The sequence below is a fragment of the Haliotis rubra genome, unplaced genomic scaffold (genome assembly GCF_003918875.1).
Source record: "Haliotis rubra isolate DU_JTF1 unplaced genomic scaffold, ASM391887v1 Scf263, whole genome shotgun sequence".
Taxonomy (NCBI): Eukaryota; Metazoa; Mollusca; class Gastropoda; order Lepetellida; family Haliotidae; genus Haliotis; species Haliotis rubra.
The window spans coordinates 415,362-432,196 of NW_025766703.1; the positions used below are offsets into that span (position 1 = coordinate 415,362).

Sequence of the window (16,835 nt, forward strand, 5' to 3'; positions counted from 1 at the left end):
AACAGCATGAGCATCGATCTTCGCAACTGGGATACGCTGACATGTGTCAACGAAGTCAGCGAGCCTGATCACAAGCATGCATATGGGTTACTGAAGATCAATCCTAACCCAGATCTTCAGGGCTCCTTTCATACTAACACACGACGTATTAAATACTAACCCTTCGCAATGCAGTTTTGCTCAAATGACATTCTCTGTGTCGACTGATGAGGTGGAAGGTCTCATGTGCCCCAAATGGACATGGGATGACGTAGACGTGTCAGTGTCCTTTCAGATCGTATAATGTTTCAATTTCTTCTTCTTATGAAACTAAACAACCTCCAGTGACATAGTTTCATATTTGGTCATGATTATTGCGTAGGTTGAGAGTCCAAGTATTTTGTCACGTTTCCATCGTCGTGAGTAATGGATATTTGATCAACTACAGGAAAATGCGTTTGCAGCGAACAGGCTTATACCGAACTGTTTTGGTCTCAGGAATTTGCTGTATATCCTAATTGAAAATGAATATAACGAACTGCGTTTTGAACGAGCTAAACTTAGTTTTCCCTTAAAGTCGTCGAACACGTAGTTCAATGTAACTTTTGTTGTTCTTTCGAAGAGTATTGTTCTAGTAATTCTGAAGCCGACATATCTGTAACGAAAGAGTGGTGGCTTCAGGGTCACCTACGTCCAGAGTTATCTCCTCTTTGTTATGCCTCTGGTGTAAGACTGTGGGATTCATTCCAGTGATTTCTATAAGGTTGTTGTGTGGTCTAAATGGCCGTAGTGAGGCTTGGCTACTGCTAGAGTTCCCCAGAACTGTATAATAGGTATATAAGCGGTGGTTGTTGAGATCTACGGGGGACTACTGCTTTGTAATTACGCTCATCTGTCTGCTAACATCGGCGTTTCACCACTCAAGAGACCTACCACTCGTCTACATTGAACTTCCAACAACCTCGTCAACAACCTTTAATCAGAGCATCTGTTTACACTGGGAATAACAGAACTTTGGTGAGTTAACATTTTGATTTGTTACTCAATATTTTAGATTTGTGACCCAACTGTATAGTATTGGAAATCTGTACTGTCATTCTTTGTAACCTTGTTTATTGTTTATTCAATATATTATTGAATATCATAGACTTGTCTGTGTTCTATTTTGCTGGTTTAAACGGTACTCAAGACTTTTGTCACGGTAATTTCTAATCCGTAACAATACGTTCCGATAAATCTCCACTAGTACCCGATAATTGTACTAGTTACCTCCCTTTGCTGGCTTGTTATCCAATCGTTGATCTACGTTGGGAAGTTGAGCGTACCAATACCAAGGCTTCCTCTTCTTCGGTAAATAGTAATGTTAAGAAGTAGGAGGAGTTCTTGCATATATTTTTTTTTAGGTTTCAGTCCTTTCAATTTATCTGTACGATTTTTTCCCTAAATCTGAGTCGCACAGCAATCAAATCTTCTCGGCTGCGGCCACCATGTTTGTTGACACTGGCAAGCTAGGTTGTAACGGCTTCTCTGATTGGCTACTGTAAGAAGGCGGAGCCAGCAAAGGGAGGTGATGCAATGTTGGGGCCGAGCCGAACATGTATCCAGAGTACAAGTGGATATTTATCGGAACATATACCCTGGAGATTATTGAGTGAGTGAGTGAGTGAGTTAATATTTAACGTCACATCGGCAATATTTCAGCCATAGGAGATTATTGAGGATGATATGAGGTGAGCTACGCTTAAATGTCGTGTTTAAGTTACTGGGATTTGATTTCTGTGTACATTTCAAACTACACTCAGAGTAGAATCAACGCCTGATCATGCTTCCGATATCCCATTATCAGAAACCAAATGCAAGACACTCTCAGCACGGTTATTACACGCTGATTGCTTCACTTACTTTTTATTTTGCCGTAATGTAATAAAATATGTCTGCTGTGAATAATATTATAGTTATGAAACATGCCGGCTGGCTTTAATATTGCAAGACAAAATATGGAAATTTGCAACTGGACCATATGTTGTGTGTTGTCAAGTACAGCATTTGTTGCACAGGTGGAATAAATGCAATAATTATCAATTCTGTAGCGAGGAATATTGTAAATTTTCCTTCGCTTACGTTTTGTTTTTGTTTCGTAGGTTAAAAGGTTTTAGCATTCGCAGTGTTCGCACCGAAGCCCTTATTGTATGTCCATATATTGCAAGTTTAACATTTCGTTATATTCCTTCTTGACATGGAAGAGTAGTGTATAATTTCATATCTGCTGTAATCCCTTTAATCTTGACGGTACACGATCAATGAGAATACAAAGCGCGAACACAGTGCGTACGAAGCGCGAACAAAGCGCGAATGATGGGATCATATGTGATCATGATCTATGGGAGATATTTTCGCACAACGATAGAGATCGACGGGACTTGTTCTTTGCACATTGCTGTATGCATACATCTTTCACTTTCTTTGGCCATTACTCCTCAGCAAATATGCATCCAGTTTTGAAACGTCTCAAGTGAAATGTACAGATGTCCACCAATGACCTCCACTGTGTTAAAAAACACGTGTGTCATGATCTAATTTCACTCTTACCAGAATGTGAAAATAAGAAATGCCTTGAAGACAAAAACTCCAAAACGACAACGCTCGCAACTCTAATTTGAAATACGTTCTTTTCATTCCAGCGTGCACGAAGTATATACATATGTCAAAATGTAGACGTGAAATATAATGTGTTTGTACTTTGAAACACATTCTGAATTGCGTTGAAACATATTAGGACTTGCGTTGCAAAACTCTTTCATTCAAAGTAGTTGCAAACTCCATGCCCCCTGAATTATATAAATAGAATGGAGTATCGCCAAGAAAAGTGAATATTCTGCATACCAGCTATTGTGTTGATGGATATGATTCGCTTGTGTTAATGTTGCAAATATTCGGGACAACACCCCGTCTCTGTTGTGGAACAGAAAGCAGAAGATCAGTGGTTGCAACCCCTATTGAAACAATGTTGTCATACCTTGCTGTCAGGCAAGGTAAAAACCAAAGCAAGTACAGAGATTATATAACAGGAAAGAGTGTATAACAGAAGTCGTGCAAACAAGACACACTGACTGAACCATATTTAGAGTCGACAAGGCACACCACATTTACCAATAACATGTCCACATACACGGACACACGTTGATACGTACATAGATATACAGATATGCATACTCTTACCCTCCATCTCTCTCTCTCTCTCTCTCTCTCTCTCTCTCTCTCTCCTCGCTCAATATCTCTTGTAAATTGAACATCCCGCTTTCAAACATCAATTTTACTCTAAACAGACGACGCACACTTTCCTCATTTACATGACAGCCAATTGCACAAAGTATTGATACCAGGTTTTCGCAAGATGATGAGCGTATCCTTTTCCACCGGTGTCACAAAGACATGCAAAGGAAAGTCAATGGTTGGCAGTGTATTTTTGGATGCCTTTTAATGCATTTGGGTAAACAAGTTCTAACTAATTTTCCATTTTAACAAACAGATAAATAATGTATATAAGGCTAAATTCATTGTGCAGCTCCACGTTGAATGTGTTTTATCTATACGCTTAACATCATTCTCATAAGTACTTGTCACCCGTGACAGTACTAACATTGCAGGAACTTTTCATTCCCATAGGTGTCTGTTGATTCTGAATCACTGGATATGATGAAAAAACCCCGGGAAATTAAGATCACCAAGTGCCACAAAACTAAACAGCTCGCAAATATATCACTTATGGAGTTTGATAGGGAGGTTATTCTCACAGAACAAGCGTTATCTTTCAGAATATGTCAGTTGCAATACTGAACCGGAAATAATAAATGTAACGAACAATCAATGTCCCCTAATTCTTACTGACATTGTACACAAATGCTGTGATACACTGTCGAAAGTATCAGAAGAACCTTATCTGAAGAAAGTGCTGGTTTTCATAATGAAAGTATCAGAATAAAAAAGAATAAACACAAGAACATGAAAATGAACTTTTGATATGAAGGACCTTATCATTAGAAAATGTTGGTTTTCATAATGATAGCTTGTCTGATTTATCATCATAATGATAGCTTAATACCAGACGGTTTAAAGATGTATATAGTCATCGCTCAACAACATCTACTTATGTCCAAATGAATTGTCAGTTCCTACATTCCAAGTATAACAAAAACAAACAAACGCATGCAAAGTCAAGTCAAGTGTTCACATGGACAAAAAAGAAACACTCCACATTTTGATAATCATTATCTTGCCGAATCACAAATTCGGTGGATTCGTTTTTATGTTTTACTGTCATTTGATGTTAAACTATTTCACGACATAACTTTTGTTTCTGCTTAAGTTCCACGAGATAATCAAAACAACATGTTAAGTAATGAAGTGAATTTAAACAACCATCTTGTCCAATTTGAAATACGCTCAAGTCCAGCGATTTTGTAAAAAATGGTACCATCAGCGTGATGAGGAGGCGCTTCTTAAAAATAATCCCAAACTGTTTGGTATAAAGGGCAAACAAAACTGGTCCTTGAACAGACCCTTGCAGTGCTCCACATTCTCAATTATTCAGTTATGATTTCAAAGCATGCATAGACTTAGTGATAACAATTTACAAGATAAAAATGGAACTAATGATGCCAATTCAATCAAAACCATGTTTTCAAAGAGTGTTATGCTAGCAGTTATTTTCTACAGAATACCCTAAAATATTCCGATGTTTCACAAAAATCTACCCATGGGTGTAAAAAGCATTTGTATTTACACAACGTCTTGGTGTCAGATTTGTTTCCCCTTGGATCACTGGATTGTCTGTTCCACTCTCGATTATTTACAGACCGCTGCCATATATTGCTGAGCGTTAAGCAACAAACAAACCAACTAATTGTTATGGTCAATGGGTTATCAGCACTCAAGACGTTCTGGGGACGGTAGGCTTTATGAAAGGCATGCACAATTCGGAGGTTACAACTGACACGCTTTCATATAACTGACATATTGTCCATCATTAAACCACGGTAGAATATCCACGATATTCATCCTAAAATTTTAACATGGCCCCCTTTTATCTACTTCGAGAGAAAAACAATAAATGAAATGCGAGATACGAGCTACAGAGGCAGTGACGACAATCGGATGTATCCTGGGAAAGAAGAGAAATAACCTACACTCGATGCAATCATTCCACCCACTCACATGGCCCACTTAATTAGCCATCTCACACATACCCAACAGCCTCACTCAGCTCACTTACTTCTAAATCATTAGTGAGTTAGTGGATTATGTTGTCGATAAAGAACAGAAAATGACGCGTCGTCATTTTATGTTTTGCCTCAAGATAAAAGAAAGCACACCACAGTGACTATATTTTGGCCTCAACAGAGGGACTATATTTTGGCCTCTAAAGAGGGACTATATTTTGGCGTCAACAGTGACCATTTTGTGCCTCAAGTTACTGTTTTTTGCGCAAACGTGCACAACTGATAATACGTTTTAAAACCATTATATGAACAAGTGGTTATTTGTTTGTGCATACAATGTGGTTTTGCTCTGTTTTCAAGTAGATCATCATTGAATGATTGATGTATTGAACAAGTTGGAAAGAGATGGAAGGAACAAAAAGTTTAGACGTTTCAGTGTTTGATGAAACCTCGGGGCGTTGTTTGACAGCTGGTAAAGGGAACTGACTATAGCCATTGTTCTCACTGTGAATTGAATATACACGCGGCTACCTTAGAGTAGATTTGTGTTTTGGAAACAAGCAACATGTTATTTAAAAATCATACAACGAAAATACAGTGAAAACAATTTCTGATTTTCTATCGGATTTATTATCGAAATTGTCAATGTGTTTTCCAGATTTAACAACAGCATGATTTAAAACTTGTTTAATGTTTCTGAAATGAAACACCCAAGTTTCACTGATGGATTCTGTTAAAGATGGTGCATTGGATTGTGACTGACATAAACTAAGCTAACCAATCAGAAATGATATTTGCCCTCCAGACCTGGCATTGACTCATAAATGGGAACAGTCCATGGCAGGCTATTGTGAAAGAATCCGGTAAGGCGAGAAACGTGAAATTAAATTGGGACACTGCACCATAGGATCTGCTCCCGTGCCAGCCTAATGGGACATTAACTTTTACACAATTTGGGATTGGCGTCACAGGCCGCCAACCGCCTGATGGCCGCTGTGTCTCCAGCGCTGAGTTTCCTTCATCAGATGGACGGAATCGCCCAATCGAACGAGAATGGTGTTCTTCTTTTTGTGTCATTAGGTTATGTAAACTGGCAAATGGTAATTTAACTGCAACAGCAAGTTTGACTATTGTTTCAAAGTCGATTACTTGAAATGTCAGAGACTAAATATATATAATATATAAGCTCCTTTTAGTAGGTGAGTCTGGCTGAGACACAGTCTAATGGTTAATGCGTTCAGTCGTTATTCTTAACGATGATAACAAAACCAATGATGTATTTCTACAGCACCTAAAACCAAACAGTAAGGTGTTTAGTAGCGGTGTACAAAGTTAAAAAGATGTAACACATCTAGTGGTCAAATATAGCGTTCACTCATCACACCGAAGACCGATTCCCATCATGGGTACATGCAGCGTGTGAAGCCCATGTTAGTGTCCTCCGTCATGGCATGATTGGAATATTACTAAAAGCGGCGGAACAACTCACACAAGTAGACTAGTAGTCTAAGGGGTCGTGATTCAAACTGAAAAGTTTCCTCCCTTTAAGGTCAGGATTCGCAAATTTGTCCTAAAAATAATGCTGCTTTAATTTAGCAACGTAAACTCTTTCCTGGGTTTTGTGGTCATACTCTGTCTTGCTGAAGTAACCTCAACCTCTTATCCCAATTAAAAAAGCATTTCCATATAACAGTAGTACCATTCCAAACATGAAACATAACTCACTCCCGTTAATTCCAGTTTCCTTTATTTCCAACCAGGACGTGGTGTACTCACCAAATAATGTTTCCCCAAGAACTCAAGAAACTGACTACGGGGTCGAACTCAAAATCGTCACTATCGTATAAACCAGCGATATATCAGCGATAGAGGTTCTACCCATAAACATCCGTCAGCCACCATAAGACTATGTTATGTTGACTTGTCGTTATATAACTGTTCCTTGCTAAAAAAAACTGGCATTAACCAACAAACTGTTTAGCTCGAAATTTTCAAGCATGAATCAAATTCATTTCGAGCCACGCTATTTTGAGATCAGCAGTGAAATCTAAGGCAGATTTCTTGTAAATTTTCAATTCGGTGTTGCGATGGACTGACGTTTGACGAAAATCCTGAATTGACAGGGATGGTTTCATTTTGACACATAACACAACTTCAGTGGGTCGACGTTTATCGCAACAGAGTTACAAACTGAAAATCATCTTTCCAATATCGTCACTTTAACTTTGCTTGTTAATAAATCACAGTCTATGATAAGGATCTCGTTTGGGCCAAGGCGAACTTCTAAAATATAACGTTTGGTGTTTGAGTATGATCAAACATTTTCAAACGGCATTCAACATTTTTTTTTCACTTTGGATTTAACATGTAGAGAACAACTTACACTGCGTCAATCGTTGACATGACATGCTTTCAGTACCAATGGTCTACCTGGCCTTATTAGAGAATCCTAAAAATAAGACAGACAGACAGACAGATTTATTTGTATAAGTGGCCCTGAGGCCAATAGTACATGTGTAAAATAATAACAGTGCATTTATGCGCAGACTGTAAATACGCGAGTTATAGGAACATCAATAAATCCATAAACACCCATTTACAATTAGGTCTCTCAACCTAAGTATGTGGTACAACACAAGGGCTACCTTAAACAACAAGTCAATATTCTCAGTGCGAAGTAGCATACAGAATTTATGTCTCGACGGTTGGTTGTAGAAAAAATAAGGCAAATATGTTTCTCTTATTTCTAAATATGTCGGGCATATAAGTAATACATGGTACTCATCTTCTTGCAATAAATTGCAGAATGGACATTGGATATCTATTACATTTGATTTTTTGGCAAATCGTGCCGCTTGGACTTTGAAGTTGTGAGCGTTACATCTAAATTTAGTAAGCGTACGCTTAAGTTGTGGTGATTTAAACTTTGAAAGGTAAATTTCTGTATTAATACAATATTTATATTCTGAATAAAAGTTGACACAGCTTGATGACGTTATTTTATTATACCAGTCTTGTTGATAATGTCTTTGCATCTCTGCTTGAATACTTCGATGAAATATTGTGTATTACATACATTTTGAGCGAGCCATACATTTCCAAAGCCATGACTAAAAAGAATAGTTCTAACGAAGGAAACTCAATTAGTATCTCTGGTATCATCTAGTGTTTAAGCATTTCATAACTACATTTTGAATATCGTGAAATTGGTTGTCTCATCAATCTTAGCCAATATGAAATAACCCGACAACGGGCGTTAATAAACAGTGGAAAACGTCCACATTCAGCTAAAATAACCTTGTTCGCACTTCTGTAGCCAACACGCAACAAAAACTTTCAGGACTTTGAATGTACCTTTTAAAATGCTTGTTTATGTTAATGCCCCATATTTCAGAGCCGTACTACAAAATTGGTTGAATTTTTCCATCAAACAGTTTAAATGATGAATGGATCGGTAATTCTTTATATTTACATATGAATTTCGTTTTGACATGTAGGGCTCGTTCAGCTTGCATAGATAATGTTATTCTGCTTTGCACTTTAGCTTCATTCTCCTCATGAAACCTCTCATAGCCTGCGTTCGAACTCGGCCTAAAACTAAAAAAAAAATCCCTTGAGGACAATTTGAATTGTGGCTATCAACTCCAAATCACATTGGTGTCAATGCAGTGATTAAAGTGATCACTCTGGCCCCATGCTCCACGCTCAATACCCTAAATAGAAAATGAGTACCCGGATAATACGCTGTTAACGATTAGTCAACAAATACAGTAAGCTTATATAGGATGACATATGTCAATTTTCTGTACATTCGGCTCTTCTGTGATAATTCCTCCATTATTTCATGCAGTACTAATGGATGCGAAGATATTCGCGACAACCCTTAATTGTAATTCCATTGAAGTTAGTGATGGGATTTAGTTGCAAGGTCTTCAAGTACACGTTTATGGAAAGAACGAAGTATACAACATCTCTGTTATGGCGGTAATACAATATGGCGATTTTTGCAATTCCGCTTGAAAATGTACCTTGTTGTCGAAATATGTTGTCTCCAAATCTGCGACTCATGCTTGAATTACATGTGCTGAAATCAAGATGTGAAAGTATTTTGGTCGCTACAGAAGGCCACAACGTGATATTGGCATGCATGCGGCCTTCGTCTTTAATTTAGCTTTGTCAGTAGCTGGCAATTGACGTCAAACAAGAAAAAGAAAATAACTTGAAATGATGATGGAATTCAAGGGACATATGAGACTGAGGCCAGGTTAAGCTTCTAATGCGATCCAGATATCGATAATATAGCGAGAATATTTAGAACATCTATTTTTGTTGCATGGCGTGACGCCCCTCATTACATTTGACGTGCTTCATAGTGCGTGTGTGATTATAGTTTTACGCCGCTTATAGAACATCATGACTGGGTACAGAAGAATATGTCTTCACACACTGTAGGCAAGTTGTGAATCAATTTGAATGTGGAATGGAATGGAATATGTGGAGATCTGCCAGAATCTGACTGTGGAAGGATTACCCTTCGAAAAGGATTTCATGGGAAAATGTCAACTACGAGATTACTTCCTGTGAGAGAAAATCCAGGGCGATAGAACTATTCTGTAATATATAAATCTGATATGTATGCTCTAACGTGTCCGAAGAAGTTGGCAATAATCATTGTATTGATGATAAAGACTTATGTAAATGCAACGATTTCAGTGGACTGGAAACTCACAATGACGACAAAAACAGTGTTAGTGCTGCTGCTGGTGGTGGTGGTCGTGCTGCTGTTGCTGCTGATACTAGTGACAATTGCGCATCGATGGCGAAGACAACAGAGATGTGAATGTTAATGACGATTTTAATGACAATGATGAAGGTGAATGTAACGACTATGATTATGTTGTTTAAGATGGTGATCATGATGACAATATTTGTGTGATGATGAAGAATATATCAAGAAGACAACGACGACTATGATGATGATGACGACGATGATGATGACACATGTGGGTACGGTGCGCTAATCTTTTCAGGAACACCTAATATGGTTCTTGGTTGGTGAGTGAGTGAGTATAGTTTTACTCCGCTTTTGGCAATATTCTAGCTAGGTCTAACCGGGTGACACTAGGAATCGGCTTCACACAATGTACCCATGTGGGATATCGAATCCGGGTCTTTGGCGTGATGAGCGACCATTTCAATCACGATCCCCATTGTTCTCATTATTGGTAATAGTGATGGTGATTAATAAACACATGCTTATGATAGAGTCGGATATATTAGACCGATTCAATAAATTCCAATTATTATGCAAATGATTTTGTTGAACCCTATGAATGTGAATGTACCTCATAAACCGGTCGTAGAGTAGAGTATGCATTTATTCTTTTGGCATTGACTAATCGAACACGAAGTGATTTGTCAATCATCCCACGGCTGTATCATTAGACGAACATTTCTTATATAAACCAGGTAAAGAGCTCACATGGAGCAATGCAGGCTTGCATCCAGTTCCTTTGATGTGCTGTCAATTTCGGGATCTATATATTTCTGTCAATCAGTGTGTTATATTATCACCAGGAAACCAGAACCCCGTTGTGGCAAGGACATTAAACCGGGAAGTCTCCACGTGAAACTAATGATTATCCTAGCCAGGTTACCTTGCACATAATTACCCTTTTGTTAACAACCGTTATGCACGTTTCAAACTTGTCAGATGTAATTTACGTCTTTACTCTACACGTTAAAAATATGTGAATCGGACACAAGCTCATTAGTTTTATGGTTGTTCCATTACTTAATGTGTTGAGAATAATGGCGCATGTTCACGATAACCAGCGATATATGGGGAGGTTACATGATAGCGCGAGTAATCTCTTTAGTGAGGTTTCACGTTGTTGATGTTGCTACAGGTTGATGGAGTCCACTGTTTTGTATTGAAAGAAAATCACATCAGCAGTTGATGAGGTTTTCCCCGTTCAGTTGATGTTTCTTAAACAGAATATGAAACGGGTGTTGATGTAAAGGTCCCAGCAAGACATGTTTTAGACTGTCATCAGATTTAACGAGTTATTGTGACAAGCTTTGCATGTTTCGTCGTCGTACTGTATTTGAATGTCTTCGTTACTAATGTATGATACTTCATTTAACTTAGATTGGTCTTTGAATATTCATTGGTTCATTACACAAAGCCGAACATATCGTAGGCAGTTAATGTGAAAATACGTTTCAGCATTTTGAAAAATGTGTCTCACTCATGGGAACATATTTTATTCCTAAGTTTCTTTGCTTGTCTAACGCTGTGCGCAGCAATAGTCCATCTGAATGACTGCAATCTCTAAATAATGGACCAGATAATCAAGTGATTGGCATCGTGAGCATCGACCTGTGGGATACACAGATATATCAATCAAGTCAGCCTGGTCAACCTATCGCCTCCTACGACAAACATGGGTTTCTGAAGACCAATACCAGCTTGGATCTTCACAGGTAGAATATCTATGTTGATATATGATGGCTGCACCAAAGATCCAGTGATTTGCAACATACACTCATGTGCCATATTCAAGTTCACAAAATGGCCACTGTGATTCTTGCCAGCAGTAGCTGGTTATTTTAAATGAAAGTTTATTTCATCTTAGCAATAGTTATAGGGTGTTTATGTTCTGGTCCAAGCAAAACATGTTTTAGAAAATCAAGTTGTTGTAGGAAAAGATCAGAAAGTTTATGTTGGAGGAGGATATATGAAGAAAAGTGGAAACCCCGGTTGTGTGTATAGGGATAAAAATGCCCCACGTCTCAGTGTTATGTTCTGGCGATGCATTTGTTTTGAAGGTGTTGGAACCCTTGTCGATGTAGATGGTCGTATCAACTCTACAAAGTATATAGATACACTGGAGAGCAACCTTTGGCCAGTAATAGTCAAAGTTCCAGCATATCGGGGCTATATATTTCAAGAGGACAATTGTCCTGTCCATGTTTCTAGACAGACAATTCTGTGGAAACGTGACAATGACATTCAGACAATGAATTGGCCTCCTCAGGTCCTAGACTGTAATATCATTGAAAATGTGTGGAGAATTCTGAAAATCGGGCTACAAAGACAGTTACATGAAATAAAAACCAAGCAGGATCTGATAGATCACGTTCAAGGTATCTGGACATCACTTACTCCAGAGTACATAAAATCACTGTATTCTACGCTACCTAAGCGACTGAGGGCTGTTCTTGCAGTAAATGGCTGTATTACTAAATACGGTAAATATCAGGTAAGTGGCTTCAGGCATTATTTTGAAATCAAACTTTATTTACTTGTCATTACAGTTAGAGAAAATTACATGACGGCCATTGATATGGCACATGAGTGTATGTTTACAGTAGTACAACGGTATTATAACGAAAAGGAATGTAATTATCTGCATAATCAAAGCCTGTGATCGGGACCGCCGATCCCGTTAGTTGCCTCTTAGGACAAGAATTGTTTGCTGATCATGACGTTCTATTCTCATCGGGATCTGCATGGATTTCCAAATGTTACAAGGTAATCGAAGTTTAGATTCGGGAATTATATGGCTTTTTGTTTTTATTGCAAGGTATACATGTCCTGAATAAGATTATTGAAAACTTTTCATCGGACATTTCAGTCCAAACCTCGTAAAACTGAAGAGGACATAGTCCTTAAAAACCGAAAATGTACATTCATCTGGAATGTTTCAGTAAATACAACCGTCCGGACTCACATGGTTTCACTCTTACATTAATCCGAACCCATGATTATCAATTCGGACACGCAATAATTCATACGATCTCATGGGGAATGGATTGTCCGTATTAATGAGTTTCAATTGGTTATTGTCAATATATATTTCCGGACAGAATATTCTGAATGGGGACCTTCAGGTTGGGTTTTGGACGTGAACTCTATGATCAGCTGAAATTCACGTTACAATATCCGCAGTGTTGCGTGCCTGGCTCGAGACCCTGGTCGTCTAAATACTTTAATCTGTCTGGAATTAGGTTTGAGTGGGGCCTTGTTAAACTGCTTCATGGTATCAGAGTTGGAATGGTCAGCAAACCACTCTTGAAAAGAACTCAAAGGACCACAAAGTCCAGTTTGATATAACCTAGGTCATTTCGATTTGGATATACATCAATTTGCCTGTATCAAAAGTAGAGATCCATATATCCGTCAGTTCATTGCACGTGTTTTCGTTACAGTGAGTGCGTGAGTTGGGTTTACGCCGCTTTTAGAAATAGTCCAGCAATATCACCCACGTGGAGAACCCAGGACTTCAGCGTGATGAGTGAACGCTTTAACCACAAGGCTACCCCACCGCCCCTCAATTTTAAGAACACATACAACCAAATGATGAAATTGCAGTTGACTCCCATTCGGGGCTTTGATGTCAACACTGAACATGTTAGAGCCTTTTAACTTACAAAACTAAAACAAAACGTAAGCCAAGAATAATTCAAACTATTCCTCCTCACATAATTGAAAGTTATAACATTTATTAATTTAGCATTTACTCCACATGTGCAACGAATACTGTACTTGATTAAAGCGCCACAACACACAACAGATGGTCCAGTTGCAAATTTCCATATTTTGTCTTGCAATATTAATGATAAATATGCACACACAAAAAGCCAACCGGCATGTTTCATAATTATAATATTGTTCACAGCAGACTTATTAGATTTCATTAACGTCAAAATAAGAAGTAAATGAAGCCATCAGCGTGTAATAACCGTGCTGAGAGTGTTCTGTGTTTGGTTTCTGATAATGGGATATCCGAAGCCTAATGTACACAAGATAGATTTTAATATCTGTGTGTGAAGGCATTGTGTGTGAGGGTGGGGGGTTGGCGGGTTTGGGGAGGGGAGTGAAGGAAAGGGTCTTGACTGAAAAAAGATGTGTTCTTATTCACTGAATTCTCTCGTGCCGTCTCGAATATTTTCAGGTCGCCGTCATGTAGTTCCCATGTCATTGTGTTACACGCAAAGAAATAACAAAGAAAACAAACAAAAACACATATGCTTACTTAGGAATTCTAGCCGTGAGGATCCGGGTTAGTATTAGTTTTTAGAAACCCATGCTTGACATAAGAGTTGACTAACTGGATCGCGTGGTACAGGCACACTGACCACGTTGTACGTCTTCGTATACCAAATCGATGCTCATGCTGGTGATCACTGGCGTGTCTAGTTTATGCATTTATCTTGTGGTTGCAGTCATATAGTTGGAATATTGCTGCGTGCAGCATTAAACACAAAACAAAACAAAACAAATTGGGGAGACAGTATGTTACCGTGACCAAGCTAACAATAGATCGAAAAAAAATTTAAAATGCTGTAAAATATGCTGACTAGCTACAAAATGTTCGCCTTTGTATAATGAACTGATGAATATTCTAAGAGCAATCTCAGTTACTTGAAGTCTCATGCGTCAGTAACGAAGACAAAAGGAGAACGATATCTGCAAAGCTCGTTAAATCTGATGACAGTCTAAAACATGTCTTGCTGGGACCTTTACATCAACACTCGTTTCATATTCTGTTTAAGTAACATCAACTGAACGGGGAAAACCTCATCAACTGCTGATGTGATTTTCTTTCAATACAAAACAGTGGACTCCATCAACCTGTAAGCAACATCAACAAAGTGAAACCTCACTAAAGAGATTACTCGCACTATCATGTAACCTCCTCATATATCGCTGGTTATCGTGAACATGCGCCATTATTCTCAACACATTAAGAAACGGAACAACCATAAAACTAATGAGCTTGTGTCCGATTCACATATTTTTAACGTGTAGAGTAAAGACGTAAATTACATCTGACAAGTTTGAAACGTGCATAACGGTTGTTAACAAAAGGGTAATTATGTGCAAGGTAACTCGGCTAGGATAATCAGCAATTTCTTGTGCGGTTTAATGCCCTTGCCACAATGGGGTTCTGGTGATAATATAACACACTGATTGACAGGAATGTACAGATCCTGAAATTGACAGCACATCAAAGGAACTGGACGCAAGCCTGCATTACTCCATGTAAGCGCTTAACCTGGTTTGTATAAGAAATGTTCGTCTAATGATGCAGCCGTGGGGTGATTGACAAATCGTGTTCGATTTGTGAAAGCCAACAGAATTAATGCATACGCTACTCTATGACTATCGTTTATCAGGTGCATTCATATTTCACAGGGTTTGACAAAAATCATTTGCATAATGACAGGAACTTTATTGAATCCATTACACGATTCCGATCCTACTGCAAGCAAATGTTTCTTAATCATAATTACTATTTACACTGACTAGGGCGGTGGGTTAGCACCCTGGTTGAAGCGGTTCATTATCATGCCGAAGATCCAGATTTGATTCGCCACAAAGGTACAATGTGTAAGGCCAATGTCTGGTGATGTACCTGGAATATTGCTGAAAGTGGAGTAAACCCATGCTAACTTACCAAACAGTGGTGATTTCAGGTGTTTGTGGAAAGCCTACAGCACCCAGATTTGTCAGAAACACATGCAACGTCAAGACAATTATTCAAAAGCAAACATGGGAATACATGGTACCAATCGAAATGGGATATTACACCCAGGATTCGTTAGTATAACAGGTGGTGAGCTAACAGTTTTATCTTAGCACCATCTTGACCATCACATTCTGTCATTGTCTGCTATTGTTCCAATTGAATCACGTGAACATCGTGAATCTGGTCCCATGACTTGATGAGGAAGCACGCTCACATTTCAGCCAATGATTGCACAATGACAAAGTTTGTTTTAATTACAGATGAAGAGCAGTGATTTCTAAACCACGATGTCTTAACAAAGAAAATACGTACATTAAAATTAGTGATAAATAATCGTTACCGTTCGTTTGCGGTGGTATATTCAAACTTGTCTCGTTAATGTTATGTGCGCTGCCAGGTTTGAACGAAAAGTCCGTGCTCAAGGCAGGTTACGCCAAACTCAAAGGTTAAATGCATACCGCTAAAGAAAACAAAGCAGCTGTTGAGTTAAAGGCGTGGTTTTGGCCGTTACAATGTATATGTATAATTATACACGAGTGTTCCATATTTAAAATACATATAACGAAATGATAAACTTGCAACAGACATTCATTCGGGGCTCTGATGTAAACACTGCAAATACTAGAGCTTTTTAACGTACAAGACAAACAAAAACTACTAGAGCGAAGGATAATTCCGCGTCACAGAATTGATAGTTATTGCATTTATTCCACCTGTGCAACGAGTGTTGTACTTAATTAAGGCTCCACAACTCACAGCATACGGATCACTTGCAAATTTCCATATTCTGTCATGCGATAATAATGGTAATTGTGCACACAAAAACGACCAGCATGTTTCATAATTATAATATTATTCACAACAGACCTATTATATTTCATCAACGTGGAAACAAAAAGTAAGTGAAGCCATCAGCGTGTAATAACCGTGCTGAGAGTGTTCTGTATTTGGTTTCTGATAATGGGATATCGGAAGCATGATTAGGCGTTGATTCTACTCTGAGGGTTTCTGAAATGTACACAGAAATCAAATCCCAGTGAGAAAAGTGATGTTTTTATCAGGTGTCAATCGAGTTACTTTAAATTTCACACAACTGCAT

General features: G+C 38.4%; 1 long non-coding RNA gene across 1 annotated transcript; it reads left to right on the forward strand.

The window, feature by feature from the left end:
• Positions 1–1,415: 1,415 nt before the first annotated feature.
• On the forward strand, positions 1,416–8,294 carry LOC124280253. Its single transcript, XR_006899629.1, has 3 exons — positions 1,416–1,556; positions 7,820–7,822; positions 8,283–8,294. It is a non-coding gene; the product is annotated as an uncharacterized LOC124280253 (long non-coding RNA).
• The last annotated feature ends 8,541 nt before the right edge of the window (positions 8,295–16,835 follow it).